This window comes from Macrobrachium rosenbergii, chromosome 4 (assembly GCF_040412425.1).
Source record: "Macrobrachium rosenbergii isolate ZJJX-2024 chromosome 4, ASM4041242v1, whole genome shotgun sequence".
In the NCBI taxonomy this organism is placed as follows: domain Eukaryota; kingdom Metazoa; phylum Arthropoda; class Malacostraca; order Decapoda; family Palaemonidae; genus Macrobrachium; species Macrobrachium rosenbergii.
This window is the reverse complement of record NC_089744.1, coordinates 33474794-33486431: the sequence shown is the minus strand read 5'-3', so window position 1 is coordinate 33486431 and position 11638 is coordinate 33474794. Positions and strand designations below refer to the sequence as shown.

At 36.9% G+C, this 11638-nt stretch overlaps 1 protein-coding gene across 2 annotated transcripts in view; it reads left to right on the top strand.

The window, feature by feature from the left end:
* scramb1 (scramblase 1) overlaps window positions 1–11638 on the top strand; it is a 92535-nt gene that overhangs the window by 42998 nt on the left and 37899 nt on the right. Inside the window, exon 1 of one of the 2 annotated variants that reach the window (XM_067093469.1) lies at window positions 9688–9756. The exons of the other annotated variant lie outside the window; for it this stretch is intronic. The gene's annotated coding sequence lies outside the window, so the exon portion shown is untranslated. Of the gene's footprint in view, window positions 1–9687; window positions 9757–11638 lie in introns of those variants that run through there. 2 annotated transcript variants of the gene reach the window in all.

Sequence of the window (11638 nt, the reverse complement as noted above, 5' to 3'; positions counted from 1 at the left end):
CCCGAAGATGTTTGAGTAACCTGAAAGTGCTTTTGGTAAGGAACTTCTGCTTGTTATTTTCTTGTGGTGCTGACTTATTAGTATACTAAAATCACGAGCATCTTCTGTGATATTCGGAGCACATACACACGCACACACACACATACACACACACACACACACACACACATATATATATATATATATATATATATATATATATGTATATGTATATATATATGTATATGTATATATATAATTCCTTGGGTGCAGTTGCTCTCAGGTTCCAACTTCTTTTAGACTTGTATGGCCCAGTGGGTAACGCCCTTGCTTTCCACCTGAGAGACCTGGGTTCGATCCCGACGTGAGTCAGAAATTTATTTCTGTTCCACACGTGATTGTGTGTTGATGATTTCTATCTTATTCACTCAGAAGGGATAATTCGAATGAAATGTTGTCTATTGGGTCATTGCTGAGTCGGGAAGTTGGGGAAAACTCGCTGGTATGCAAGCAGTTAGCTTGCCCAGGTAATTCCTTGGGTGCAGTTGCTCTCAGGTTCCAACTTCTTTTAGACTTGTATGGCCCAGTGGGTAACGCCCTTGCTTTCCACCTGAGAGACCTGGGTTCGATCCCACGTGAGTCAGAAATTTATTTCTGTTCCACACGTGATTGTGTGTTGATGATTTCTATATATATATATATATATATATATATATATATATATATATATATATATATATATATATATATATAATGTTACAGGAAATGTGTGAAACCGGGGATTTCACGAAATCCCTAGATAATTTGTGAAATGACCAATTCGCTTATTTATTTTTGATCCCCGAGGGCTAGTACTAAACACGACGAAACAGTGATTCATCTACACTGTTTCGTCGTGTTTAGTAGTAGCCCTGGTGTCAAATGTAGCTTCGCCATGTTTAGTACTAGCCCCTGAGGGATTAAATGCACTTAGGGACATTTGATCTCCCAGAGGCTAGTACTAAACATAGCGAAACACCTTGACCCCCAGGGGTTAGTACTAAACACGGCAAAACTGTGTAGATGAATCATTGTTTCGCCATGTTTAGTACTATCCCCCGGGGATCAAATGTTTCTAAGTGAATTGGCTATTTCACATATTCCCTATATATATATATATATATATATATATATATATATATATATAATCATCATGAAGCTACAAATGTCGCTTAATATCAAATTCACGCTACCTCGGGAATATCTCCGATGGAGAATTATCAACGAAGGGGAATTTATAAGTGATAAATGGATTGGTACTGTCAGGTCGCGAATCCAGGACACAGCACAGACCCAGCAACCTCAGTCGACGTTACCACAGAGCTCAGTGGTATCACTTATAAATTTCCTTCCGGTGATAATTCTCCATCGGAGATATTCCCGAGGTAGCGTGAATTTGATATTAAGCGACATTTGTAGCTTCATGACTGTATATAAATCACGGTGTGATAAAAAAATTCATTATATATATATATATATATATATATATATATATATATATATATATATATATATATATATATATATATTAACTGAATCACGAAAATATGGAACGTGATGAATATACAAATAAAGATAAAATCCATTTAGAAAACGGAAACACTGAGTGCTGCAGGCCTTTCGACACTAATCATTTACTTAGCAGACTGCTAAGTAAAGGACTAGTGTCGAAAGGCCCTGCAGCACTCCAGTGTTTCCGTTTCCTTCTGTGGATTTTATCTTTATATATATATATATATATATATATAGAGAGAGAGAGAGAGAGAGAGAGAGAGAGAGAGAGAGAGAGAGAGAGAGAGAGAGAGAGAGAGAGACACGTCCATTGCTTGCGCCAGGTATAGAGGGGTGGAAGTAGTTTGGTTGTTCAAGTTGGGAACAACCATTTTTTATAAGGAGCGATTCGAATTTAGTATTAAGTAAAAAAGGAACATTGGTATAGAAAGGCATCCTTGGTACAGTCGGGATAGTATTGTGATGTAAAAATGTCTTATTCAGAATATTAAGACATTTAGAAAATAAACCATTCGGAAAACAGTTCTCAGTACAATATTTCTTTATAAATGCGACCTCTTTGTGGGAGTCAGACCATCCAGAAGAAAGGGAAAAGACCTATGGACGAGAGTAAAAAAAAAAAGTTTGTTTTATAATTAGAATAATAAAAACTATAAGAAATTGTGCCTAACCCGGTTCATATCTTCTGTCTGAAAAGCGGAGTATAAAAACTCGAATTACTACGAGAAACTTCAATATCTAAAAAAGCAAGTTTGTCATCTTTCTCGTAATCAAAAGCGAATTTGATATTCGGATGGGCCAGTTAACATGCTGTAAAAATAGATCAGCGACAGATATATCTTTAAATAAGATAAAACTGTCACCGACATGACGTCAGTAAAGCAACGGATGATAAGCCAGAGGGCAGTCGTCCAGTAACCGCCCATCTAGTTTCACATAAAAATATTCGACAGCACTGGGCCGTGAGGACTCCTTATTGCCATGCCATCAACCTGCAAATATTCTTTATCATTAATAACAAAGACGGTGTCCTGCACCGCCAAGGCTAAAAGTTTCTGGGAGTTAAACCTTGAGTGTGTCCTTGTTTGTTCTGTATAAGTGTGTGCATGCTTGTGGGCGTAATTCTGCATGTATTTGGGCTTTCTTTCTAAAATTAGCTTCAGACGGACAAAGGTTGTATATATTGCAGAATTCTTGGCACCTGGCTATCTAAAGGTCAGTCTAATGTCATAGGTGAGGGTGGAGGCAATATTTATGCTTTAACTTTGCAGAGAGAGAGAGATAGATGGCGGGGGGCGGGTTATCTGAAATTTAAGGAGCCTAAGTTTCTCTACAGCATAAGTTAACATTTGATCTGTAACAGTATCACATCTGTGTATGTAGAATGCCCGAGTGGCATGATGCTCGGCCCGTTGCATTGTTGTAAATTCAGCCATCCTTGTGCTGACACGGGCTCCAAGATCAGCTCTGCGAGACGGCCCAGGTTCATTATCCAGGAAAGGCAGAAGAATTAGGAACGCCCCGCTAAATTCCATTTTATCTGTCACTTAAGCACTGGATAAAGTGCCTTTCAGTAGTACTAACACTCCTGAGAAGTATATTGGTATTTAGCATGATATGAAAACGTGTGAAAAGTGGAGAGGAAGCATATGGGCAAATAAATGGCTGTGGAGTCTCAAAAGGGGATGAAGTGTTGGGGGTACTGTATAGAGAACTACAAGATTCACTTAGGCCGAAGTCTAGGGCTTTCAAGGGCTGGAACGTTGGAAGGTGAGACATGTGGAAAGTGACGAAAAGCAATGCAGAGAAGAGGAGAGAGAAACGAAGAGGATACTGGTTATAGCTAGGGAAATAGCTACAGAGGCTTTGGATAGAAGGTTAGGAACAAAAGAACGTGAAAAGGATATTTACAGAATACCAAACTCAAGAAAAACCAAAAACAAGATCTGGGTCAGTCATGTATTATAAGAGACAGAGAAGGAAATACCTTGCATAGGGAAGATGATATAAAACGATGATGGTCTGATTATTATATGAATCTTTTAACAGAAAATGAAAGAGAGGATTTGGGGAGGAGGGGAGGGTGGAGGGATTAGCGATGGAGATAGTCTTTATAAGTAAAACGTTTAATGGCAAAGCTCCAGGTCCTTCAGAGGTGCAAATTGAAATGTTGAAATTACTTGCCATAGAGAGAGCAGAATGAACAGGAACTATTCTGGTCAATCTGGGAAAAGGAAGTAATGCCAAATGATGGGGAAGAAAGTCTGATGGTGGAATGGAATGGAAAATGGAGTTTAGGCCAAAGGCCAAGCACTGGGGCCTATGAGGTCCTTCAGCGCTGGAAAGGAAATTGAGTAGGTAGGTGTGAAAGGTGTAACAGGAGGAAAACCTTGCAGTTGCACCATGAAATAATTGTTAGGAGAGTGTGGATGGCAAAATGAAACAATGATAATATGATTGGAGGTACAGTAAAAGGAATGAAAGGGGTTGCAGCTAGGGGCTGAAGGGAGACTGCAAAAACCCTTTAACAATTCCTACAGTGCACCCCGTCAGGTGCACTGACGGCACTACCCCGAAATGGGGGAAAGTCTGATGGTAAATGTGTGTAAACAGAAAGGAGATATTATGGAGTGTGTTAATTATAGAGGAATCAGCTAACAGAACATTTGTTGAAGGTTTTAGAAAGACTACTTGGAAAAAATACGAGTAACAGGGATGATTGGTGAACAGCAGTACGGTTTCTTTATGATAGGACAGTTACAGGCTAAGGGGCTGGAAGGTAATCGGAAGTCCTACTGTGCCTAGAGAAGGGATTCGATAGGATAGCAATGGAGATAATGTTTTGATGTTTAATAAAGAGGAAAGTGCCAGGAAAGTTGGTTAGGTTGTTAAATGATGTAAAAAAGAATCAGAATAGCAGCGATAACAGCCTATGGCAAACCAGAAATGTTTGGATTTGAATAGGTTTACATCAAGGATCAACACTTGCCCATTTCTGGTTATGGATGCAGAAAGTGAAGATATAGGAATGACAGTTTAATGGAATTGTTATATGCAGATAATATGGTGATTACTTTAGCGACTGAAGAAGAATTGCTAAAAAGTGTCAGAAAGTGACATGCATCTCTTAAACTAGGTGATAAGGTGGAAGTGGGTAAAAGTGAAGTTACTGCGTCTAGCAAGCGAGGAGAGCATAGGTTATTTGTAAAAGACAGAAGAGGCCTATATTTAAATTAGGTGAAAAATTTAAAATACTTTGGATCTGTTTTAAGCAAGGAGGGAGCGTTTGAGGCTGCGATTCAAAAATAGGATAAAGCAGGTTGGAACAAATGGAAGGAGTTGGCAGGGATATTGTGGGTAAAAAAAAAAAAAAAAATGTCAAACTGAAATTAGAGATTTGTAGTACCATAGTCAGACTAAAGCAATGGTGATGTATGGTTCAGAAACATGGCCATTAGGAGGGAAGGAGGGGCAGAAGCTCGAGCGAACAGAAATGAGGATGCTTACGTGGATTTTGGGGATCTCACTACATGAGAGGCCGTAAGTTAAGAATTTTGGAGTGCCAGGGTGGTAATGATTACTAATATTATAAAAGTGTTAAGACTGAGTTGGTATGTTCATGTGGTAAGAATGAGGGAGGAGGAAGTGAAGAGAGCTTGGATTGCACCTGTTTAGATGGTCGATATGAAGGCAAAAGGATTAGATGGAGTGATAGCCTAAATTGAAGGAGGATTTGGAGAGGAAGAGTTTAGCACAAGATGATGCTTTCCATAGAAGTAATTGGAAAAGATACATCAAGCCAACCAACCCCTTAGCTTAGGGATAGCTGTAGGCATGATATACACATACTGTACACACACTATATATATATATATATATATATATATATATATATATATATATATATATATATATATATATATATATATATATATATCAGTATAATGACAAGTATTAAGCCACAGATATCGCTTAATATTGAAATAACTATACCCTGGGAATAACATACACCCAGTGGGAATATTTCCACAAAAAATATTACCAGCAAAGAAGGATTCCTTTCCAAAAAAATACTAGAATTTTCTCAAACATTGGGGCACCTCTTCAGGACTACGAATAGCGCATGTAGAATTTACGTAAGGTGTCTCGTATATGAGGTCAACTTTCATGAAAATATCAACATAATATTTAGCTGTTTCACACTATCAAACTTTCGATAATATTAAAATAAAGTAGATTTATATAATTTCAATTTTCACTCAAATTCGTAGTTCTGGTTAAACACGCACTCTTGACAATTTTATAAGAAACAGTATAAAAACATGGGACACTTTCTTTGATGGGTTACGAGATATCGCCACTGCTCCGTTCTAGCTCACCAAAGTATCGGGCTTCAGTATATGTTGTGGCGTAGTTGTGAAATCTCCGAATGATTCGAACCTCAAGTATGTAAGCTAAGGCATCAGCGACTGCGCTTTAACTGAATTTATTAACTTGATTTGTAACTGTGATTAAAAGTAAAATATCAACGCATTCCCCATAAATGACAGTGACCAGGAAATCCGTGTGTGTGAGAGACATCAAGATGTGAAATTTGGCAACGAGGATATTTCCGCCCAAAATCATCGGATTGACTATTATTTGGTAACTATAGCGGTCTTGATTTTTCTGTATTTCAAGGTTCGAAGCCAAGAAAACTTATTTCCTTATGGTAAGGTTTCCTGTAATTTAGAACTATATGAATTGAATTTGGATTTGGATGTTACTCTGTCTGGCCTATATGTATTTCGTCTTCGCATGCACAATTTAAATTATATATATATATATATATATATATATATATATATATATATATATATATATATATATATATATATATATATATATATATATATATATATATAATGTATACGTACACGTGTAATATATATATACAGTATGTATATATATACAGTATGTGAGAGAGAGAGAGAGAGAGAGAGAGAGAGAGAGAGAGAGAGAGAGAATTTTTATTTCATTGTAAATCGTTTTGGGTGGGTTCGACAGTAATTTTGGTAGTGTTCACATCGTAGCCAAAGTTTGTCATTGGTCGTAATGTAGCTAAATGAACTATGTGATGGATTTCAGCTTGTAATGTTTGCAGTGAATATAGCCCATGTTTCGATGTGTGTGTAGCCCATGTTTCGAGAAACTGAGATTAGTTATAATAGACACTGGTTGCTGTGCAGTTTCCAGAACATTGCCTACATAGGTAGCCTGTACTTATGGAGTTTAATTTGATATCGATAGCCGAATATTCCTAGTTTTTTAAATCGGATTTTGTCTATTTAGATATTATTTTACTTACGCGAAACTCGATGTGGAGCTTTTATGCTGTGCTTGAGTCTGCTTATATTTCAATACGAAAATCATACCAAGCTCTTTCAGATTTACTGTTGCCAGTATATATATATATATATATATATATATATATATATATATATATATATATATATATATATATATATATATATATAATTGTAATCAGTCTTATGGGGTGGTACTAAGCATGGCGCCAGTCGAAGAGGTTGTGTAAAAATTTACCATTGTTTGGATCATACATAATACTATTATTGTAAATTATGTATATTTTAAATATAATATTCGTGAGAGGAAAAAAGACCTTGCCACCATGACATGATTTATATTCTGGCAAGAATATAAATCAAAACATTTTATGTTTTGAGTCATTTAAGATAAATGTGCTCTTGCATTTATATACTATATATATATATATATATATATATATATATATATATATATATATATATATATATATATATATATATATATAAATTGGGCTTTCACAGTATATATATCCAAGAACCATTTGTTTTGATTAATTTCATATCTTGAATACTTCTAAAATATTCACTCACGTATGAGACGAAACCCAAGTACTATAGCGATGTTATCCCATATCGAACAGGCTTCGTAGCGATCACTGGTAGAAATAGGGGGTTTCCAACATAATTATCAAAATGACATAATTTGGTAGTCTTGTTGTTGCCAGATGTATATCAGTGTTTAAATGAAGAGACATTCCACATGTAAAACTGTTTTTGATGGTTATGAAGTTCCTTTTAGATTAAGCCAGTTTGTGCTTGCGCGGGATATTGCTCTAGGTCAGCATAAATTCACTTGAAGGTGAATTGACGAAATCCCATTGTAAACCGAATATGTATACCAGTTCTTATAAAGGTTGAAATGGGTGCAACCCAGGCGCTTTCGAGCTCAGTTTATGAAACTATTATTATTCTTTTGTGATTACATTGCTGTGATGGATTCTAAGGTGCGCCCTCAACTGCGCGTTTTTAGTTTTCTGTAAAAGAAAACTGTTGTGCCGGCTTTGTCTGTCTGTCCGCCGTCGGATCTTAAAAACTACTGAGGCTAAAGGGTTGCAAATTGGTATGTTGATAATCCACCCTCCAATTATCAAACATAGCAAATTGCAGCCCTCTAGCCACAGTAGTTTTTTTTTTTTTAATTAAAGTGAAAGTTAACCATAATCGTACTTTTGGCAGCGCTATAGTTACCAACAACATAGGCCACCACCGGACAGTAGCTGAGTTTCATGGGCCGCGGCTAAGAGTTGTCTGGGGTTTGAGTTCCCTTTCCTGAGGGTACAATCAGACATTTCACCTCTTTTTCGTTCATTTTCCCGTTTTTTTCGAAAAGTTTGTAGGACAGGCTGAAGAGAAGGCAAAAGTCCTTTGGTGGATTATCAAGGGAAGTGCCTTCACCTTTACCCGATCTTTTCCCTCCGAGTGTTTTATTTCTAAAAAATTCATCTAGACTGTCCCCCCGTTGTTGTGGCAAACCTGGTGGATTTCCTTTGCCTTACAAGGTGTGCCGGTCCCACCTTGTCAGTTAAATTTTCAGTAAGTTCTACAAAGTTTACGTACTTGCTGTTTACTGCAATCCAAATATCGACGATTCTATATATGGCTGTCTTTTGGAAAGGATTAGTATGGCTCACTCAAAGGATTCAAAAGCGGCATTCATTATTTGTGGAGACTGTAATGCAAAGCACAGTGAGTTGATAAATTAAAATTCTACCGATCAACATGGCCGGTACTCTCATGAGTTCTGTATACTCTCAGATTTTGTCCAGCTAATTGAGGAACCCACGCACATTTCTGGTAATAGATTAGACCTCATATTCACAGATGTTCCAGCTGTTGTCAAGTCCAAGGTCTGTAAATATATAGGCACTTTGATTATTACGCCATTGAGATGGACTTTCTGTCAATCAGTGCATTCCTAATTCCACCCCTGGAAAAACTGTTTGGCTGAAATCCAGAGCCAATTGGGATCGCATTATTGAAGCCTGTCAAGCACTTAATATTTCATTTGCTATATTAGATCCTGATCCCAAGAGGATGTTAAATGAAATTTTGGTGGCTATTTAATAAGACGTGTCCTTAGAAAGGTAATGAAATTTAGGACAAATGACCAGCCATAGTTTGATGATACATGTAGACGACCCTGCCATGACACAAAATTTAACGCATGGAGTCAAAATCGTCCAAATGAACATTACACCATTTTTGTTGAGTCTCGCCGTGATGCGAATAGAACTTACCATACATCCAAGATAAATTAAAATAATTCCATGAAGAGGAAACTTGAAGGAATTACTCAGCCTTATCTGTGGTGGACCAAATTGGCATCATGTGTCTTTGGGTCAGACTCGTCTTCCATTCCACCGCTACTCACAGACGATGGTAGATTGGTTACTGGCCATAGGGAAAAGGCTGAACTGCATTTTGCTACAGGGATGTTAAGAAAATTCTGGATAATCTTGATACCTGAGGTGGAGAAGATCCTGATGGTTTCTTCCCTTTGTTTTTTAAAAAAGTTTCTAGTGTGTTGTCTTCCAAGATTACTAGATTCTATAGATTATGTCGATGCAGTATCTCTGTGGATGATTAGGCATATTGTGTTTAGCTGACTACACATGAATGTTTACTTTTGTAGAAAGTGAAATATTTTAATGATACTAATTGTTTATATCTGCTTTAACATAAAAACGTTTAAGGAGTCCCCAAATGTTTAGAAATGACTTCATGGTTACAAGTATTTAGTTTATAGAGTACTGTAATATCATCCTAGGATATGAAGGGCCAGCTCCAGATTATTCACCTGGGCAATTCCCATCACCTGGTCAACAGGTTGTACAACCAGGTAGGGCAATGAGTAACTTGAGACCCCAATTTTTTGTCATTGTGTCAATTCACAATGAAGAAAATGGAATGCACATCCTGCATAGTAATTTTGTTACCTTGGCAGGGAAAATTGACTGGAATGGATGCTTGTTTTTTTACTTTATCACTGTTTTTACCTATATCCACCAAGACAGGACAAGCTTAATCACAGCTGCTGGCCTTATTGCCCTATTTAATCTGAATATTTGATCATAAATTTATTATGGGCTTGTCTTTCAATCTCTACCTTTGTGTTTATTTGAATGTGTTTTTTTTTATTTAATGGTGTATGCTCGCAGGATTTTTGTAACTGCCATATGATATTCACTGTCAGTTCTGGCTGTCCCTGCTGCTTCTCTTGCTGCCATATCATCATTAATCATTGCATATCCATCATGTTATTCAGACATCTCTCTTTCTTTCCATTATGTCGACCAGTTGCTTCTGGTGCTTTTTTCAATGACATGGACATGTTTTTTTATATTTTCAACAGAATTTTTTTTAAATAATGTAAATACTGTTGATGGTGATGGCACTATTGTTTATTGCTTTGTTGATTTTTACAGTGTTATTGTTGTTATTGTTGTTTTGATACTGATTTTGTGTTGTTAATTTTAATTCCTTCGGGAGACATTGAGCTGAACAATAGGCCTGTTACTCATTACAGGAAGAACAACTGAAAAATTTGCCAGAGTTTCTTCAGCACAATCGAGTATTCCAAATGAGCTGCAGCCAATGAAGCTTTCAGCCATGGCCCAGTGGTGCCTGTCCTAAATCGTTGCCAGATGCATGATCATGGCTGAAATTAACCTTGAATAAAATAAAAACTACTGAGGCTAGAGGGCTGCAATTTAGCATGTTTGATGATTGGAGGGTGGATGATCACTATAACAATTTGCAGCCCTCTAGCCTCAGTTTTTAAGAAATGAGGCCGGACAGAAAAAGTTCGGACGGACAGACAAAGCTGTCTCAATAGTTATCTTTTACAGAAAACTAAAAATTGCAGAGTACTTCACTCAGATATTTGAGGCTTAAGGTCAAATTTTCTTCATCTCCAGAGTTGTGCCCATAACTGTGATTTGATGTTTTTTTTCTGAGACTTGTAAGTAATGACAAGTCTAAAGTTGAGTTTTTAAACCAGGGGTGTGATGGCCCTAACTTTATCGTCATAACACCCCACATGCACTAAGTCCGGACAACCTATTTATTGTCAGAAAATTTGGAGTGTAGTTGCCATGTACTAGTTCTTTGTTTTAAAATGTTCAGTAAATTCTACAATGTATACATATTTGTTGTTTACCACAATCCAAATACAGTATCGATGATTCTGTATATGGCTGTTTCTTGGAAAGGATTGGTATGGCTCAGTCGCAGGATTCAAAAGCTTCATTTGTTATTTGTGGAGACTGTAATGCAAATCACAGTGAGTGGCAGTTTTCAAATTCTACTGATCAACATGGCCGGTTTGCTCTTGAGTTCTGTTTATCCTCCAATTTTGTCCAGCTAATTGAGGAACCCACGCACATTTCTGGTAACAGATTAGACCTCACATTCACAGATGTTCTAGCTATTGTCAAGTCCAAGGACTGTGAATAAATAGGTACTTCTGAACATTGCACCACTGAGATGGACATACCTCAATTGGTATATTCCTAATGCCATCATTGGAAAAACGGTCTGGCTGAAATCCAGAGCCAATTAGGATCATATTATTGGAGCTTAAAATTTCAAATGCTATATTAGATCCTGATCCCAAGAAGTTAAATGAAATGCTGATGGCTATTTTAATAAGATATGTCCCTAGAAAGGTCATGAAATTTAGGACAAATGACCAGCCTTGGTTTGATGATACATGTAGACAA